This window comes from Mirounga angustirostris, unplaced genomic scaffold (assembly GCF_029215605.1).
Source record: "Mirounga angustirostris isolate CCGP_5_RB_7025 unplaced genomic scaffold, mMirAng1.0.hap1 SCAF_9, whole genome shotgun sequence".
Classification (NCBI taxonomy): Eukaryota; Metazoa; Chordata; class Mammalia; order Carnivora; family Phocidae; genus Mirounga; species Mirounga angustirostris.
The window spans coordinates 20,408,292-20,425,271 of NW_026991717.1; the positions used below are offsets into that span (position 1 = coordinate 20,408,292).

A 16,980-nucleotide genomic window follows, 5' to 3' on the forward strand; every position below is an offset into this window, starting at 1 on the left:
TTAAAGTTAGAATTTCATGTTTGTAATCAATTCTTTAGATCAAAAGTTAGATTTTTAAACTTTCAATCCATTAGTAGAAATACTAGATCCAACTGGAATCATGCTTGTCTCCCCTAGTTGACCCTAAGTTTTTTAGAGTCTTTCTACATGAAGTGTGATCCTCAGACCAACAGCATGAGCATCACCTAGAAGCTTGTTAGGAATATACAATCTATGGAATCAAAGACTGTATTTTGACAGGCTCCTCACTTAATCTATACATACATTAAATTTGGAGACAGTGCTTTAGAGAATACCCCGGACAGTCTTGTGATAGCTTCTTGTAGTTAGCCTGTCCCCCCCGCTAGTGGCACAACTGATTAGCATCCCAACCCGCAATGATACAAACCCTTCCTATTTGCACTTCCCCATTGTGGTGAACGTAGAAACTTCTCTACCAAAGAACCATCATGCTCCTCCCCAACCTGGGTTCCAACAACATCAACTGAGGTGTCTGGTAATTATGAGAAAGCCAGAATATCAGGTGATCTTAGTTATTCCTCTCACAGTCTGTGATCATATAAGAGAGTTTGTCACCAGGCCTGGAGTTATGCTAGGTCAGCCTACATTTTAAGTTAAAATCTGGAATTAGTTGCTCAGGACATACACTGCCTGGTGTTGTCTATCTTTCCCATTTAATGCTGTTGTTATTTTATTTTTAACCTGACTTTTTCCTAAAGAAAATCCTACTATCAGATTCACCCATTCCTATTTTCTGTCATCTGCAGCAACAAAAATCCAAAAGGCCCCAAGACCATAAACATCCAAAGGAACAAATGAATGGGGGATTGTCTTTTTGTGTGACCAGCAGGGACTCGCATAAAGGGCCATTTGTGACAGTCTCGTTTACAATCAGCTGACTCTCTGGACACTCTGAGCATCAGTAGCCCTTGCACTTGCCTGCTCCTGTCTGCAACTGGTTCAACAGTGAACTTAGACCAATTAAATTTCCAAAGATACCCTGAGAACATGTCTGCCTGGGCCCAAGTGCACATCACTTCTTTGTTGCTTGCGTCAACTGAACTCACACTTGCCCAGAAGTTAGCAAACATTTTGCAAGTTGTCAACAAAGAAAAGGATGGGGAATCCCAGCAAATTCAATGTGAGATTATCCTTTTTCCTTTCTGTGTAAAATCTGCTAGATTTTAGGGTCCTACCCAAGGAGGTTTTTAGGCATATTTGGGTGTATTATGGGTTTTATTTTGAAGGGGCATTTTTTAAATTATGGTAAAATACATAAAACAAAACTTACCATTTTAACTATTTTAAAGTATACAAGTCAGAGGCATTTAGTGTATTCACGTTGTTGTACAACCATCACCACTGTTTTCAGAATCAATTTTTAGAAAGATTTCTGTAATTCTGACCATCTTCTATCCTCTGTTATGTATTTAGGAAAATTATGTTTTCTCACTTTTTTATGTTCAACCAGTACACATTTGGTTTATCCAATTTTAAAGATCTTCTCGGGGCGCCTGGGTGGCTCAGTCATTAAGCGTCTGCCTTTGGCTCAGGTCATGGTCCCAGGGTCCTGGGATCGAGCCCCGCATCGGGCTCCCTGCTCCATGGGAAGCCTGCTTCTCCCTCTCCCACTCCCCCTGCTTGTGTTCCTGCTCCCACTATGTCTCTCTGTCAAATAAATAAATAAAATGTTAAAAAAAAGAAAAAGATCTTCTCACATCACTTATGCACTAATGATGAAAGGTGAATGTAGAGAAATATCTGGAACTATCTTCAAACTAATTGTATACAGAGGACTATTTTTGATTCTCTAATAGTCCCCATTATATCTTTATTATTACTTACACACACTGTTTTCTTCCCCTCTATATAGCCTTTTCACTAAGCCTAAACAAGTCTAAGCAAGTACAATACAAATAGAAGAGGAAAGTCATTAATTATATATGTGTTAGTCTTCATAAATTCAAAGCATCTGTCCCGCTTTAATGCTTTAAAAACCATTATACAACAATGAATATTTTTAAAGTCCTTTCCTGTGTGGTGAAATAAATACTTTGCTCCTTTCATATATCCCCAAATATATTTCTATTTATAAAATAAACAGACGCACACATTTGAAAGCTTTCTGATTTTATTAGGGGGCTGGTACTCAGAGGCAAAAAAAACCCCCAAAATATTGGCACCAAAAAAAAACTGTTGTCAGGAAAATTTGGGGTTGTTGTCTTAATAAGATAAGACATGACTAAGGCATATCAGACATGACCCCTTGTTGTGGGTCAACAAGGCTGTGACTAAGTTCTTGTTCTACTTGTTGGTTGTAGTTTTTCATTATTCTTATCTTTTTATAGCCACCTGCCCTGACTAGTAAAAGCTTCATCCTAATTTTGGGTCTGAGGCACCTTCTTACTTAAGCACCATCCACAGAGAGAAATGATTCTCCAGCCAGTCATACATGCTCCATATTTTTCATTTTGGCACACAAGGCATCAAACCAACTTTGTTGTATCTGGGCTGTTTTTTTTATCAGTTATAACAACAAACTTTGCCTTCAGCTTTTCTTAGAATTTGTGTATTACTACTCAGCTGCTTGCACCCTCTACTGAATACCAGCTCTAGAAGATGCTACATTTAGATAATTATTTTGGTAAACAGCAAATAAGTTATGAAAGAGTTGTGACAAGACAAATTTCAAGCACTGGATATCCCTAAGATCAAACTGAATAGTTAAGCCAGGCAAAGGTTTAATCCACTTTCAGTAAACGGCTTGTTTACTTCCATTGTCAGATATTTTAAAATTTTCTATAATCTCTTACATACTCTTCTTAAACATATCATACTGAGCAAAATTCATTCTATGAGTTACATGTTATACACATAAACACATGTTTCTGGAAATCACAATTTGGGATAGACAAGTAAAGACATTGGTGGATGTTAAGTTTGGGTCAAGAAGTCTATCTTAAAATGTCTAAATTTAAAATCTTAAAATACCTAAATCTGGATATGGTCAGCCATACTTGGAAGGGGGTAGGTTTCCTGTGAGTGGCTCCAGGGGGCAGATAACTGACCATTGGAGGAGTCCAGAAAGGCAGCTTCACCTTCGCAAATGGAAAACTTCTCTAGAATTTAGAGCCATTCAACAAGGGAACAGGTTGGGTGCCTGGGTGGCTCAGACGGTTAAGCCTCTGCCTTCGGCTCAGGTCATGATCTCAGGGTCCTGGGATCGAGCCCCGCATCGGGCTCCCTGCTCCTTGGGAGCCTGCTTCTCCCTCTGCCTCTCTCTCTCTCATGAATAAATAAATAAAATCTTTAAAAAAAAAAAACAAGGGAACAGGTCGCCTTCTGAGGTGGTTTGTCTCTCGAAATGTTCAAACAAGTACATAGAGGATTATTGTAAAAGCAGTCTGTGTTGGCTGCTTAACGTCTTACCTCCCTTCTGACCTCACTTGGCTTAATGAGCCAGATTGCTAAGGATAACTTGAACATCAGGTTTATTGTTGGATTATGAAATACAGTGGCCTCAGAGAGTATGTGGATTCATGATCGTTTTGCTTCTATCTGTGAGGTAGGTTGTTTCCAAAGATGGTCACACCAATCCATCCCATCCTGTATGCCCTTCTGCTTTGCGACTTTGCCAACAAAGAAATAAAGTCTCTTTCCTCTTTCCTTGAATCTGGACTGGCCCTGTGACTTTCTCTGACCAATAAAATGCAGTGCAAATGATAACTGTGATTTCTTGGTCTTATGACACCTTGCAGTTTCTGTTTCTGCCCTCTTGGATGCCAACTGCTATGTAGACAAGTCCAGGCTACCCTGTTGGAGAGGCCACCTGGAAAGAGATGGGCCTGGATGATAAGAGGTCAAACAGAGGAGAACCAAGGTGCCCAAGCTGACAGCCAGCACCAACTGGCAGACAGCATGGATTTTCCAAACTTATCTGCCCCACCTGACCCCACCAAAGCTGAGATGAACTGTTCCCACAAACCCTTGCCCAGATTCCTGACTCAAAGAATTGTGAGCAATAAAATGGATATTGATTTAAGCTACTAAATGCTAGGCTGGTTTATTACATAGCAATAACAACAGATATCCGAAACAGAATTGGTATCTGGAAGTGGGTTGCTGCTATAACAAAAACCTAAAACCCCTGTCATTGGTTTTGATACTGGGTGGCAAGAGAAAGTTCATTGAGGAAGCTGTCTGATCAACCTGGAATAACAGAAAATTGCCCTTGGAGGCTCATAAAAAAGAGTAAGCTGTGTTACAGAGTGGTAGAATTTTTTGGCCACACTATCACCTGTGGGATCATGGAAGCTAGGAGATGCAGCTAATGAACTCACTGATTTGAGCAAATGAGGGTGTCACCTGTCCGGTTGATGTACAACTGCCCCAGCTCCAGAACTGTTTGGTTTCATCACTCTTTCTCACCTCTTAGGCCTCCAGTCAATGGCTCTGAATTTGCTGATGTGGATAAGGAGATTTCCAGGCAAAATACTGAAAATACAATTGGCTTCTCTTAGCCACATTGATAAAATACAGGAAGAGAGAGATTAACTAAACAAGGAACTGTTTAGTTTTTAGGCAGGATAAAGAAGAAATATAGAAAACTGAGGACAGACATTCAGGCCAGCAAAACATTATCAAAGTAAGAAATGACCTCAGAGTAAAGATTAAATCAAGGGTTTAGCTAAAAATCCCTGGTTAAAACCTTATAAGACTAAAGGCAGCATCTAGTAGACCCTCCCATCTAGGCACTTTCTAAGAATATTAAGGGCATATTTTCCCACAACAGCCTTGCCTGTGGCCCAAAGAGAAGCCCATTTTAGAAAAAAAAAATATGGATATAGTTTTTTTTTTGTTGTTTGTTTGTTTGTTTTTACTATGGTGTGATACCCAGTAACATTCATAGGGAACCCAGAACATTTTTAAGATAAATACTTACTAAAGTACCATAAGCTTTAATGAAAAGGCATAGAGACAGTTCAAAATGAATAGAGCTCTCTAGGCCCCCATTGTTTTATGGGCGGGAAGCAGGTTGAGAGAACATCTTCTAATGAAAAGAAAAAACAAAAGTGTAGAGCCAAGATCACAGAGGATAAATTCAAGAGCTTCAAACAAATAATGACCAGGGAAACATTTGTTGCCCCCTGTTACATATGTGCCTGGCTGGACTTCAGAATTGCAAAGGACAAGTGATTGCTAAATGCTTCCTGTTCTTTTCCTTAGTTTGTATCACTCAGATGACAGGAGATCCTAATAACATTGCCTGAGCCCCTTGCTGAGGGTGAGTGAAGGCACACATTCTTCTCAATGTCTTTGAGGAGCACAAAGCCACCCAATTCCTATTTGTGCATATCATCTTTCACAGCTGAGCTGGTTCAATAGAAGGATCATCTCACTATCCCACACATGCTGTCCCTGTTACACCTTGCATCACATAAAACAGATTTCCTTTCCTCAGAAGCATTGTTCACACAAAGCATGTATATATAAAGCAGATTATAACAAAGATCTGAATTACCAGGGAGAGTGGAGTCATCTCGAATCTCCAATCTTTTTCCTTAAAAAGTTCCTTGAACGTATTTACCAGCTCAGTCTCCAGCCTTCTGCCAAATTACTTAGCCCTCTCTTCCCCTCTTTCTTCTTCTCTGTCCTCCACCCCCAAATCTCTGGCCCTTCCCCTGAAGAACTAAGCGCTGGGACTCCATTTGAATATCCAAAGGCTCTGCCAAACTGGAATTTCTCGAACCCTTCTCTCTCTTCCACCAGTGTATGTTAGGAGAAAGAAGCCATAGAGAGATTTTTTTCTTCGCTGATATGAATACTCTGCCTTCCTCAGAAAGCAGAGGTAGTTATGGTTAATTTGGGCTCTATATTTTCCCTTTTTCATTATTTTTAGATAGCACAAAGTTAAAACAACAGTCTAGATAAGAGTTTACATAATTATACTTAAGGCTAAAGTAGAAATCACTAAGACAGTAAGATGCTGAGAATATGCTTTATTCCACACGAAATTTAGTACTATTTTAAGCTTTTAAGATTATGATTATAAAGAAAATAATATAATCTCACATTAAGATAAATATCTGCTATGAAAGACAAAAATAGGGTGGGATGGAGGAAGAGGCTGAGATTCTCCAAGGTTGCCACCCACAAGCATCAGATAATTGCTTCACTCTGGCCATTGATTTCAGTAGCTCAAAAGCTAAATAAATACCAAAGTGAAACTTTTTTTTAAACCATTGGCTGGCATGCTTATTTTAATTGTACAATTTTAATTACAATATTTAAAGCTAGTTACAGCTGTATAATTTAGTCATATTTATTATTTTAACGTATTTGTATATATGTATATAAAAAACATTGTGTCATATAGGTAAAGCTGTTGAAATATTGCCAAAATGGTTCTTGGTATTTCAAAAACTAAGCACAAACTATATGGGAGAGGTTTAATAGATTGAACTACAAGAAAATATAAAACTCCTACTCATTGAAATGCACACTTAGAGCTTTGGAAACATGGCGGAGCAAGAGCAAAGAAAAAAGATCCCTTTGGTTCCAGAAAATCTCCTGAAAAGGAGGAAGGCTTATCAGGCCCTTAAAGCCACTCAAGCAAAGCAGGTACTTTCAGACAAGAAGGAGCAGAAGAACATAAAAGAGCTCAAATTTAAGCGACTGGAATGGTTCCCACGATTCCTGGCTGTAGCAACGTGACAGGGTGTGCCTCAGACATCTAGAAGTGAAACATCATGGCTTAGAAGTGCCAGATAAACATTCCTTGGCCTTTGTTCACATCCAAAGGATTAATGAGTGCAGAGGACCCCTGCAAAGCTTTGCCTGAAGATTTTCAGTGGTGTCTTTGTCAGAGTGATCCCCCCAGACCATAAAAATGCTGCGTATATAAAAATGAACCTTATGTGACCTGGGGATTTCCAAATTTGAAGTCTGTCCGGGAACTCATCTGGAAACGTGGACAAGCCAAAGTCAAGAATAAAACCATCCTGGGGCATGTGGGTGGATCAGTGGATTAAGCTTCTGACTCTTGATCTCAGGGTCCTGAGTTCAAGCCCCCTATTGGGCTCCACGATGAGCATGGAGGTACTTACAAAAAAGAGGAAGAAGAATAAAGCCATCCCTTTGACTGACAACACAGTGATTGAGAAGCACCTGGGGAAGGATGGTGTTATTTGCTCGGACTGACAACACAGTGATTGGGAAGCACCTGGGGAAGGATGGTGTTATTTGCTCGGAAGACCTCATTCATGAAATTGCCTTTCCGGGGAAGAATTTCCAGACGATCTCTGAGTTCTTATGTCCTTTCCATTTTTCAGGGGCCCCTCCTGCTGCCAAGAATAGGGTGGGCTTCCTCAAGGAGGTGGGCTTACCTGTTTATTGAGGTGAATACCTCAATCAGCTCATTTGGCAGCTGAATTAAATCTAGGATATCTGAAAGCACAGTGCATTGGAAGTATGTGTTTTGTCTTTTGGAATTGTTTATCAGTCCCTTCCGAGAAGATTATTTTCTACTCTATCTTCAGAAACTAGAGGGAGGGCTCAAGGAAAAGATGATGAGATTCCTGAGGCACTTATCACAGTCCAGTTCCAAGGGAAAGTTCCAGTCCTTTTTCTGTGTTGGCTGCCACTGCCACCTCTCAAGTCAGCAAAGGACTCGTGCCATGGAAGAGGGAGTCCTGCTGTGTCACATCTTCTATCCTGGGGTTTAATGTTGGTGAATGAATACCGAAGCATGAAGACAAGACAGCAGTGGACCAAGCTCAGGGACATATTTGAACCTGGGGGTTCCTGGGGCCTTATTTTGGAGGAACCTGAGATATAATTACAAAGAGGAGCGCAAAAACAGTGGGGAGAAAACACAAACTTAAAAAAAAAAAAAGAAAAATCAGTGTAAACTGGGAGAAAGCCTTCACAACACATATACACCTCAAGGGACTAATTCAGACTATATGTATATCAATAAGAAAAAACTAACAAAATAGAAAAATTATAAGAGACAAATGGGCTATTCACAAAAGAGAAAACAGGAAAGGCTCAATTCTGCTAATAATCAGGAAAATGCAAGTTAAAACCACAAGTGCTTACAGAAGCCGGTAAGTAATGTTAGGGCATAAAGCAAGCCAAGTGTTTTTTTTTTTTCTTTCTTTCTTTCTTTCTTTCTTTCTTTCTTTCTTTCTTTCTTTCTTTCTTTCTTTCTTTCTTTCTAAAGATTTTATTTATTTATTTGAGAGAGAGAGCACAAACAGGGGGAAGGGGCAGAGGGAGAGGGAGAAGCAGACTCCCAGCTGAGCAGGGAACCCAATGTGGGACTCGGTCTCAGGACCCCAGGATCATGACCAGGCCGGAGGCAGATGCCTAATTAACTGAGCCACCCAGGCATCCCATAAGTGTTTCAAAATAAGAAGTGATGCTAACTGGCAATTTGGAGCATGCAGGTTTTAACTAAGAACAACTTCTACCCAGTGCCAGTGGTTGACATGAGGGAGTGATTTTTGTTTGTTCAAAAGGTACCAGATTTTTATATGAAATTTCAAAATTTTAAAAAATACTGTACAGAGCAAACAAAGATGTTTGTGATGCAATACAGCCCTCAGGGCATGAATTTGCAAGCTTTAATCTAAAACCATATTGGAAGAAAATATGTTCTCTGTATTAGCAAGGCTCTAAACTTATTCCTAAAGACAGTGGGCCCCCAATGATCATGTTGCAAGGCTTTTGGTAATTTCCCTTTCCTACAAGGTTGTAGGTACCATAAGATCACTTTGATGACTGTTTGGTATCCAACAACAAGCATCCCTTGTTAATTCTATTAGTATTTCTTCATTGGGTAATTTGTCTCATTAACAGTTCATCGCAACTATGCTATTTTTTACATTGACCATTTTTACATGTTTTTCTTACCAGCATTGTGTTGTAATACAACCCTAATTCTCAGAGTAGATCAATGGTTCAGAGCCGTTCATGAAAGCTTAGAAGCAGTATTCAAAAAGAAAAAAATATGTACCTTAAAAAATGTAAGAATGGATGAAGAAGATGTGGTAGAGATATACAATGGAATATTACTCAGCCATAAAAAAGAATGAAATTTTTCTATTTGCAATGTGAGTGGAGCTAGAGAGTATTATGCTAAGTGAAATAAGTCAGTCAGAGAAATACAAATACCGTATGATCTCATTTATATGTGGAATTTAAGAAACAGAACAAATGAGCATGGGGGAGAGAGAGTCAAACCAAGAAATAGACTCTTACTTAACTGTAGAGAATAAACTGATGGTTATCAGAGGGGTGGTGGGATGGGGGTTGGGTTAAATGGGTGATGGGGATTAAGGAGGGCACTGGTTGTGATGAGTACCAGGTGTTGAATTACTAAATTATATACCTGAAACCAATATTACACTGTATGTTAACTAACAAGAACTTAAATAAAAACTTTAAAAAAATATAAGGTTAAATTGTGAATAGGACTCCAGTATAAATTAAAAATGTGAATCAGTTATGCTGATGTAGAGAATTCAAATAAGTGCCATCAATCAATCAATAAATAGGAAGTACAAAGATGAATTTCTGAAAATTGGTATTTTTTTTGGACTGGCAGTCTATTCCTCCAATAATCGGCATTTATGAAAATTTGACAAATAATGACATGATCCATCAATGTTTTTATCTAATTTTCAAGGCAAGCATAGTGAGCTACTTTCTGGTAAAACAATGGAATTTTTACAAAACCAATAATGCTGTTCAGCACAAACTTGATGAATTGTGTCTCTAAAGAAAAGTCATACTAATGATCATCACTGCAGTCTTTAAAACCAGGTATAGGTCACTGTATTTCCAAGAGACAAAAATAGCCTCGGGGCACCTGGGTGGCTCAGTCACCAACTGAGCGTCCAACTCTTGATTGCAGCTCAGGTCATGACCTCAGGGTCATAGGATTGAGCCCTGTATCAGGCTCTCAGCACAGAGTCTGTTTGTCCCTCTCCCTCTGTTCTTCCCCCTGCTCATGCTCTCTCTCTCAAATAAATAAATAAATAAATATTTTTTAAAAAGTAGCCTCGGGAGCCTGGGTGGCTCAGTTGGTTGAGCAACTGCCTTCGGCTCAGGTCATGATCCTGGAGTCCCAGGATCGAGTCCCACATCGGGCTCCCTGCTCAGCAGGGAGTCTGCTTCTCCCTCTGACCCTCCCCCCTCTCATGTGCTCTCTCTCTCTCTCATTCTCTCTCTCAAATAAATAAAAATAAAATAAAATAAAATAAAATAAAATAAATAAAAAGTAGCCTCAAAGTTAAAGGCAAATACTATGTTCAGATAGAATACAAAACAAATATGGGAAATCCATTATCAGATGACTTTGCTGTTGGACATTATGTAATATCAATATTATACAGTATGGGAGAGCAGCTCTTATTGTGTGTGCTGGTTATTGTATATATAAAAGAACCATGGTGATGGAGGTCAAAAGCCTAGTAGAGCCAAACCTACATAGCCCAAAGCTGCTCAATTCCTGATTGGATTGAAGTAATCAGCCTTCCAGCTCTGCCTCATGGAGGCAATGATGAACCACCTCCTGAGAAAAATAAATATCAACTTCCTCAGTCACTATGGTTCATTTATATACAATATCCAGCATGTATTAAAAAATGTGAGACATAAAGAGAATGCAGAAAACATGACCGATAAATCAAGAGAAAAAAGATAATTAGGAAAACTCACAAGTATTCTAGCTACTTGAGTTAGTACAAAGGGATTTTAACTACCATGAACATGTTAAAGAATATATAGGAAAATATGGATTAAATGAATGAAAATGAGTTTTTTCTGTTTTTATTGAGATGTAATTGACATATAACATTGTATACATTTAAGGCATACAACATAATGATTTGATATACGTGTATATTATGAAATCATTACTATAATAAGTTTACTTAAACTTATTCAGCCTCATATAGTTACAAATTTTTCTTATGATGAGAACTTTCAAGATCTACTCTCTTAGCAACTTTCAAATATACAATACAGTGTTATTAAATATAGTCACCATGCTGTAGATTTACATACTCAGAATTTATCTTTTAGCTGGAAGTTTGTACCTTTTGCTCACCTTCACCCATTCTCCCACCCCTTAAGGAAGTAGTAGGAGAAAATGTAGTGAATCTCTCTACTATATTGAAGAAAGTTCTTTCTTTACATAACATTAATGTTAAAGTTCATAAAGAAAAAGACATCTTTGACTTGTCCAAAATTAAAAACTTATGATAGATAACAAATACCAAATGATTTCACTCTGTGGAATTTAAGAAACAGAAAGGAATGAACATAGAGGAAGGGAAGGAAAAATAAGATAAAGACAGAGAGGGAGGCAAACGATAAGAGACTCTTAAATATAAGGAACAAATTGAGGGTTGCTGGAGGCGAGGTGGGGGGGGGTGGGGTAATTGGGTGATGGGGATTAAGGAAGGTACTTGATGTAATGAGCACTGGGTGTTATATGCAACTGATGAATCACTAGATTCTACCCCTGAAACGAATACTACACTGTATGTGAGCTAATTTGAATTTAAATAAAATCTTGAAAGAAAAAAAGAACTTATGATAGAAAAGATAGTACCAAAACCAGCAAAGGACAAGGAGGAACCTCCATACTGTTTTCCATAGTGGCTAAATCAATTTATGATCTTACCAACAGTTCATAAGTGTTCCCTTTTCTTCACAGCCTCACCAGCATTTACTATCTCTTGTCTTTTTGATAGTAGTCATTCTAACTGCTATAAGGTGATATCTCATTGTGGTTTTGATTTGTATCTCCCTAATAATTAGTGATGTTAAGCACCTTTTCATGTACCTGTGGACCATTTGAATATCTTCTTTGGAAAAATGTCTATTCAGGTCCTCTGCCTATTTTTTTAATTGAATTACTTGCTTTTTGTGCTCGCTTTGGCAGCACATATACTAAAATTGGACTGAATTACTTGCTTTTGTGCTATTGAGTTGTAAGAGTTCCTTATATATTTTGGACATTAACCCTTTATCAGATATGTAGTTTGCAAGTATTTTCTGCCATTCCATAGGTTGCCTTTTCATTTTGTTAATTGTTTCATTTGCTGTGTAGATGCTTTTTATTTTGGTGTAGTCCCACTTGTTTGTTTTTGCTTTTGTTGCTTGTGCTTTAAGTGTCATCGCCCAAAAATCATTGCAAAGACCAATGTCAAAGAACATTTTCCCTATATTTTCCTCTAGGGGTTTTATGGTTTCAGGTCTTACATTTAAGTCTGTAATCCCTTTTCAGTTAACTTTTGTGAGTGATATAAGATAGCAGTCAAGTTTCCTTCTTTTGCATGTACATATCCAATTTCCCCAGCACCATTATTAAAGAGACTGTCTTTTTCTCCCATTGAGTATACTTAGTATACTTGTCAAATATTGGTTGACTGTATACATGAAGGATTATTGGGGGGGCTCTCAATTCTGCTCCACTGGCCTATATGTCTATTTTTATGCCAATTATTTACTGTATTGAGTAATATAGTTCTGGAATACAGTTTAAAATCAAGGAGTATGATGCCTCCAGCTTTGTTCATCTTTCTCAGGATTACTTTGGCTATTCGGGGTTTTTGTCATTCCAAAAGAATTTGAGGATTGTCTTTTTTTATATCTGTAAAAAATGCCATTGGAATATTTATAGGAGTTACATTGAATCTATAGGGGGCTTTGGGTAGTATGAACATTTTAACAGTATTATTAGTTCTTCCAATCCATGAACATGGGAGATCCTTCTGTTTAAATCCTCTTCAATTTCTTTCATCAAAGTCTTGTAGTTTTCAATATACAGATTTTACCTACTTAGTTTATTCCTAAGTATTTTATTGTTTTTGATGTTATTGTAAGTAGAACTGTTTATTTCTTTTTCAGATATTTCACTGTAAGTGTACAGAGATGCTACTGATTTCTGTATGTTGATTTTGTATTCTGCAACTTTACTGAATTTGTTGATTAGTTCTGTTTTGTGAGTTTTTTTGGTGGAGTCTCTAGGATATTCTATATCTTAAAATCATGTCATCTGCAAATGGAGACAATTTACTTCTTCCTTTCAAATTTGGATGCCTTTTATTTCTTTTTCTTGCCTGACTACTCTGTCTAAGACTTCCAGTACTATGTTAAATAGGGGTGGTGAGAGTGGGCACCCTTGTCTTGTTCCTGCTCTTGGAGAAAAATCTTCCAACCTACAACATTAAGTATAATGTTAACTGTGTGCTTGTCATATGGCATTTATTATGTTGAGATATGTTCCCCCATATCCAGTTTGTTGTGTTTTTAGTCATGAATGAATGTTGAATTTTTTCAAATGTATTTTCTGCATCTATTGAAATGATCATATGATTTTGATCTTTTATTCTATTAATGTGATGTATCATATTTATTGATTTACATATGTTGAAGCATCTTTGCATCCCAGGGATAAATCCAACTTGATCATGGAATATGATCCTTTTAATGTGCCGCTGAGTTCAGTTTGCTAGTATTTTGTTAAGAATTTTTACACCTGGGCACCTGGGTGGCTCAGATAGTTAAGCGTCTGCCTTCGGCTCAGGTCATGATCCCAGGGTCCTGGGATTGAGCCCCACATCGGGCTCCTGGCTCAGCGGGGAGCCTGCTTCTCCCTCTCCTTCTGCCTCTCTCCCTGCTCATGCTCTCTCTCTCTCTCTCTTTCTGTATCTCTGTGTCTCAAATGAATATATAAAATCTTTTAAAAAAGAATTTTTACACCTATATTCATCAAGGATATTGGCCTATAGTTATCTTTTCTTATGTCTTTACCTGGATTCAGTATCAGGATAACACTGACCTTGTAAAATGAATTTGGAGTTTTCCCTCCTCTTCAGTTTTTTTAGAAGTGTTTAAGAAGGATCGTGTTAATTCTTCTTTAAATGTTTGGTAAAATTCACAGTGAAACCATCTGGTCTTGAGTTTTCCTTTGTTGAGAGGTGGTGTTTGTTTTGTTTTGTTTTTTTAAACTCCTGATTCAATTTCCTTACTTGTTATTGGTCTGTTAAGATTTTTCATTTCTTCATGATTTAGTCTTGGTAAATTGTATGTTTCTGGGGATTTATCCATTTATTCTAGGTTATCCAATTTGTTAGTTTATAATTATTCAGAGTAGTCTCTTATGATTCTTTGTATTACTGTGATATCACTTATAATGTCTCTAGTTTCATTTGTGATTTTATTTGAGTTTTCCCCATTTTTTCTGAGTCTAGCTAAAGATTTGCCAGTTTCTTTTTTCAAAGAATCAGCTCTTAGTTTCATTGATCTTTTCTATTGTCTTTTTAGTCTCTATTTCAATTTTTCCCTCTGTGATCTGTGTTATTTCCTTACTTCTGCTAACTTTAGGCTTAATTTGTTCTTCTTTTTCTAGTTCCTTGAGGTGTAAAGTTATGCTGTTTATTTAAGATTATTCTTTTTTAAAAAAATGTGTTTATTCCTATGAACTTCCCTCTTAAAACTGCTTTCACTACATCCCATAAGTTTTGGTATGTTGTGTTTCCATTTTTGTTTTTCTCAAGATATTTTTTCACTTCTTCTTTGACCCATTGATTGTTTAGTAGTGTTTGCTTCATTTCCATCTGTTTGTGAATTTTCCAGTTTTCTTCCTGCTATTAATTTCAGTTTCATGCCATTTTGATAAGAAAAGATACCTGGCATGATTTCAATCTCCTCATACTTGTTAAGACTTTTTTGTGACCCCTCATATTATCTATCCTGAAGAATGTTTCATATATGCTTGAAAAAATGTGTATTCTGCTGCTATTGGATGAACTATTCTGTAAATGTGTGGTAGGTCCATTTGATCTAAAGTATGGTTCAAGTCCAACATTTCCTTATTATTCTTCTGTCTGAATAACCTATCTATTGTTGAAAGTGGGGTATTGAAGTCCCCTACTATTATTGTATTTTAGTCTATTTCTCTCTTCAGATCTTAGTATTTGCTTAATTTATTTAGGTACAAGTTTCTCCCACTATTTGAAAGTAGAGCATTTCTATGAAAACTTTCATAAGCTGAAATGGTATAAAGCAAAAAGGCAATTGCCATTAACTTATATGGAAAAATTAAGAGCATACTCAGACTCCAAAAATGAGTTCTCTTAGGTCTTTCTGCTACCTTAGGACACATCTTGCTAATGAATGCACAAAACAAACTGGATAAAGTATAGATGCTCACAGTTCAAAGCTATGGAGGCTTGATGCTGAGATGCTAAGTGCAGTTCCCAGGGAGGTAGATTGGTGGCCCGACTCGCTGCTCAGGGTGGTCTCTTCCTCATCATAGCTCATTCCAAAACAAACACTGAACACTATTTTTGCTTTTTGCCTTTTTTTGTAAGAGTGAAAATCCTCTTTGGCTGTCTTTCAGTTAGCAAAACAGGTACCAATGTAGGTCTTTTGTAAAAGCGAAGTGGCATAATGCAGTTTTCAGAAAGAGGGGGATACCTGTACTCTAATGTTGGGTGCATATATATTTATAATTTTAATATTCTCTTTGATGCATTTATCATTATTCTCCTTTATCATTATACAATGAACTTCTTTGTCTCTTGTTACAGCTTCTGAGTTAAAGTCTATTTTGTCTGATAAATGTATAGCTGCCCCTGCTCTTTTTTAGTTTCCATTTACATGGAATATCATGATTCCATCTTTCGATGTAAGCCTATGTGTGTCCTTAAAGCTGAAGTGAATCTCTTGTAGACAGCATATAGTTGGATCCTTTTTTTAAATCCATCCAGCCCCTTGTATACATTTTGATGGGAGAATTTAAGCCATTTACATTTACAGTAATTATTGATGGGTAAAGACTTACTAATGCCATCTTATTAATTATTTGCTGGCTGTCTTATAGTTCCCTTTTTCCTTTCATCCTCTCATGCCATCTTCCTTTGTGAATTGACAGTTTTCCATAGTGGTATGCTTTGATGCCCTTGTCTTTATTTTTTGTGAATCTAATGTAGGTTTTTGCTTTGTGGTTATCAGCAAATGGTACATAAAACATCTTATAGATATAACAGCCTATTTTACACTGGTAACACTTAACCCTGATCACATACAAAAACTCTACCTTTTTAGTCCCCCATCTTTTATGTTTTTGATGTCATAGTTTAGCTTTTTTTAATATTGTGTATTCCTTAACGAATTATTGTACCTATAGTTCTTTTTAATACATTTGTCTTTGACTTTTATACCAGAGTGCAGTGTTTAACACACCACCATATCACAGTATTAGAGTGTTTTTAATTTGGCTATATACTTACCTTTACCAGTATAATGTATATTTTCCATATGTTTTCATGTTACTAATTAGCACCCTTTCATTTCAACTTGAAGAACTCCTTTCAGCATTTCTTAAAAGGCAGGTCTGCTCATGATGAACTCCCTCAACTTTGGTTTGTCTGGGAAATATCTCTTCTCATTTATGAAGAACAACTTTGCTGAATAGAGTATTCTCGGCAGTTTTTTTTTTTCTTTCAGCACTTTGAGTATATCGCCCATTTTCTCCTAGCCTGTAAGGTCTCTGCTGAGAAATCTGCTGATAGCCTTATGGGAGTTCCCTTGTAAGTTATGAGCTTCTGTTTTCTTGCTGCTTTTAAGATTCTCTTTGTCTTTGATTTTTGACAGTTTTATATAATTTTATCTTGGAAAAAATCCCTTTACATTGAGTTTCATGAACCTATAAGTTTCATGAACTTGGATATCCAATCTCTTACCAGATTTGAGAAATTCTCCACCATTATTTATCTTAAAAAGTTTTCTGACCCCTTCTCCCTCTTTTCTCCTTCTGAGACTCCAGTAATTCACAGATTGTTTCTTCTGATGGTATCATGCAGATCACATAGGATTTCTTTTCCTTTTTTCATTCTTTGTTCTCCTCTGACTAGATAATTTTGAAAGTTCTATCTTCTAATCCACAGATTCTTTCTT

General features: G+C 37.1%; 1 pseudogene; it reads left to right on the forward strand.

Moving 5' to 3' along the window:
* The first annotated feature begins 6,513 nt into the window (after positions 1-6,513).
* On the forward strand, positions 6,514-7,435 carry LOC123862274 (large ribosomal subunit protein uL30-like; annotated as a pseudogene).
* The last annotated feature ends 9,545 nt before the right edge of the window (positions 7,436-16,980 follow it).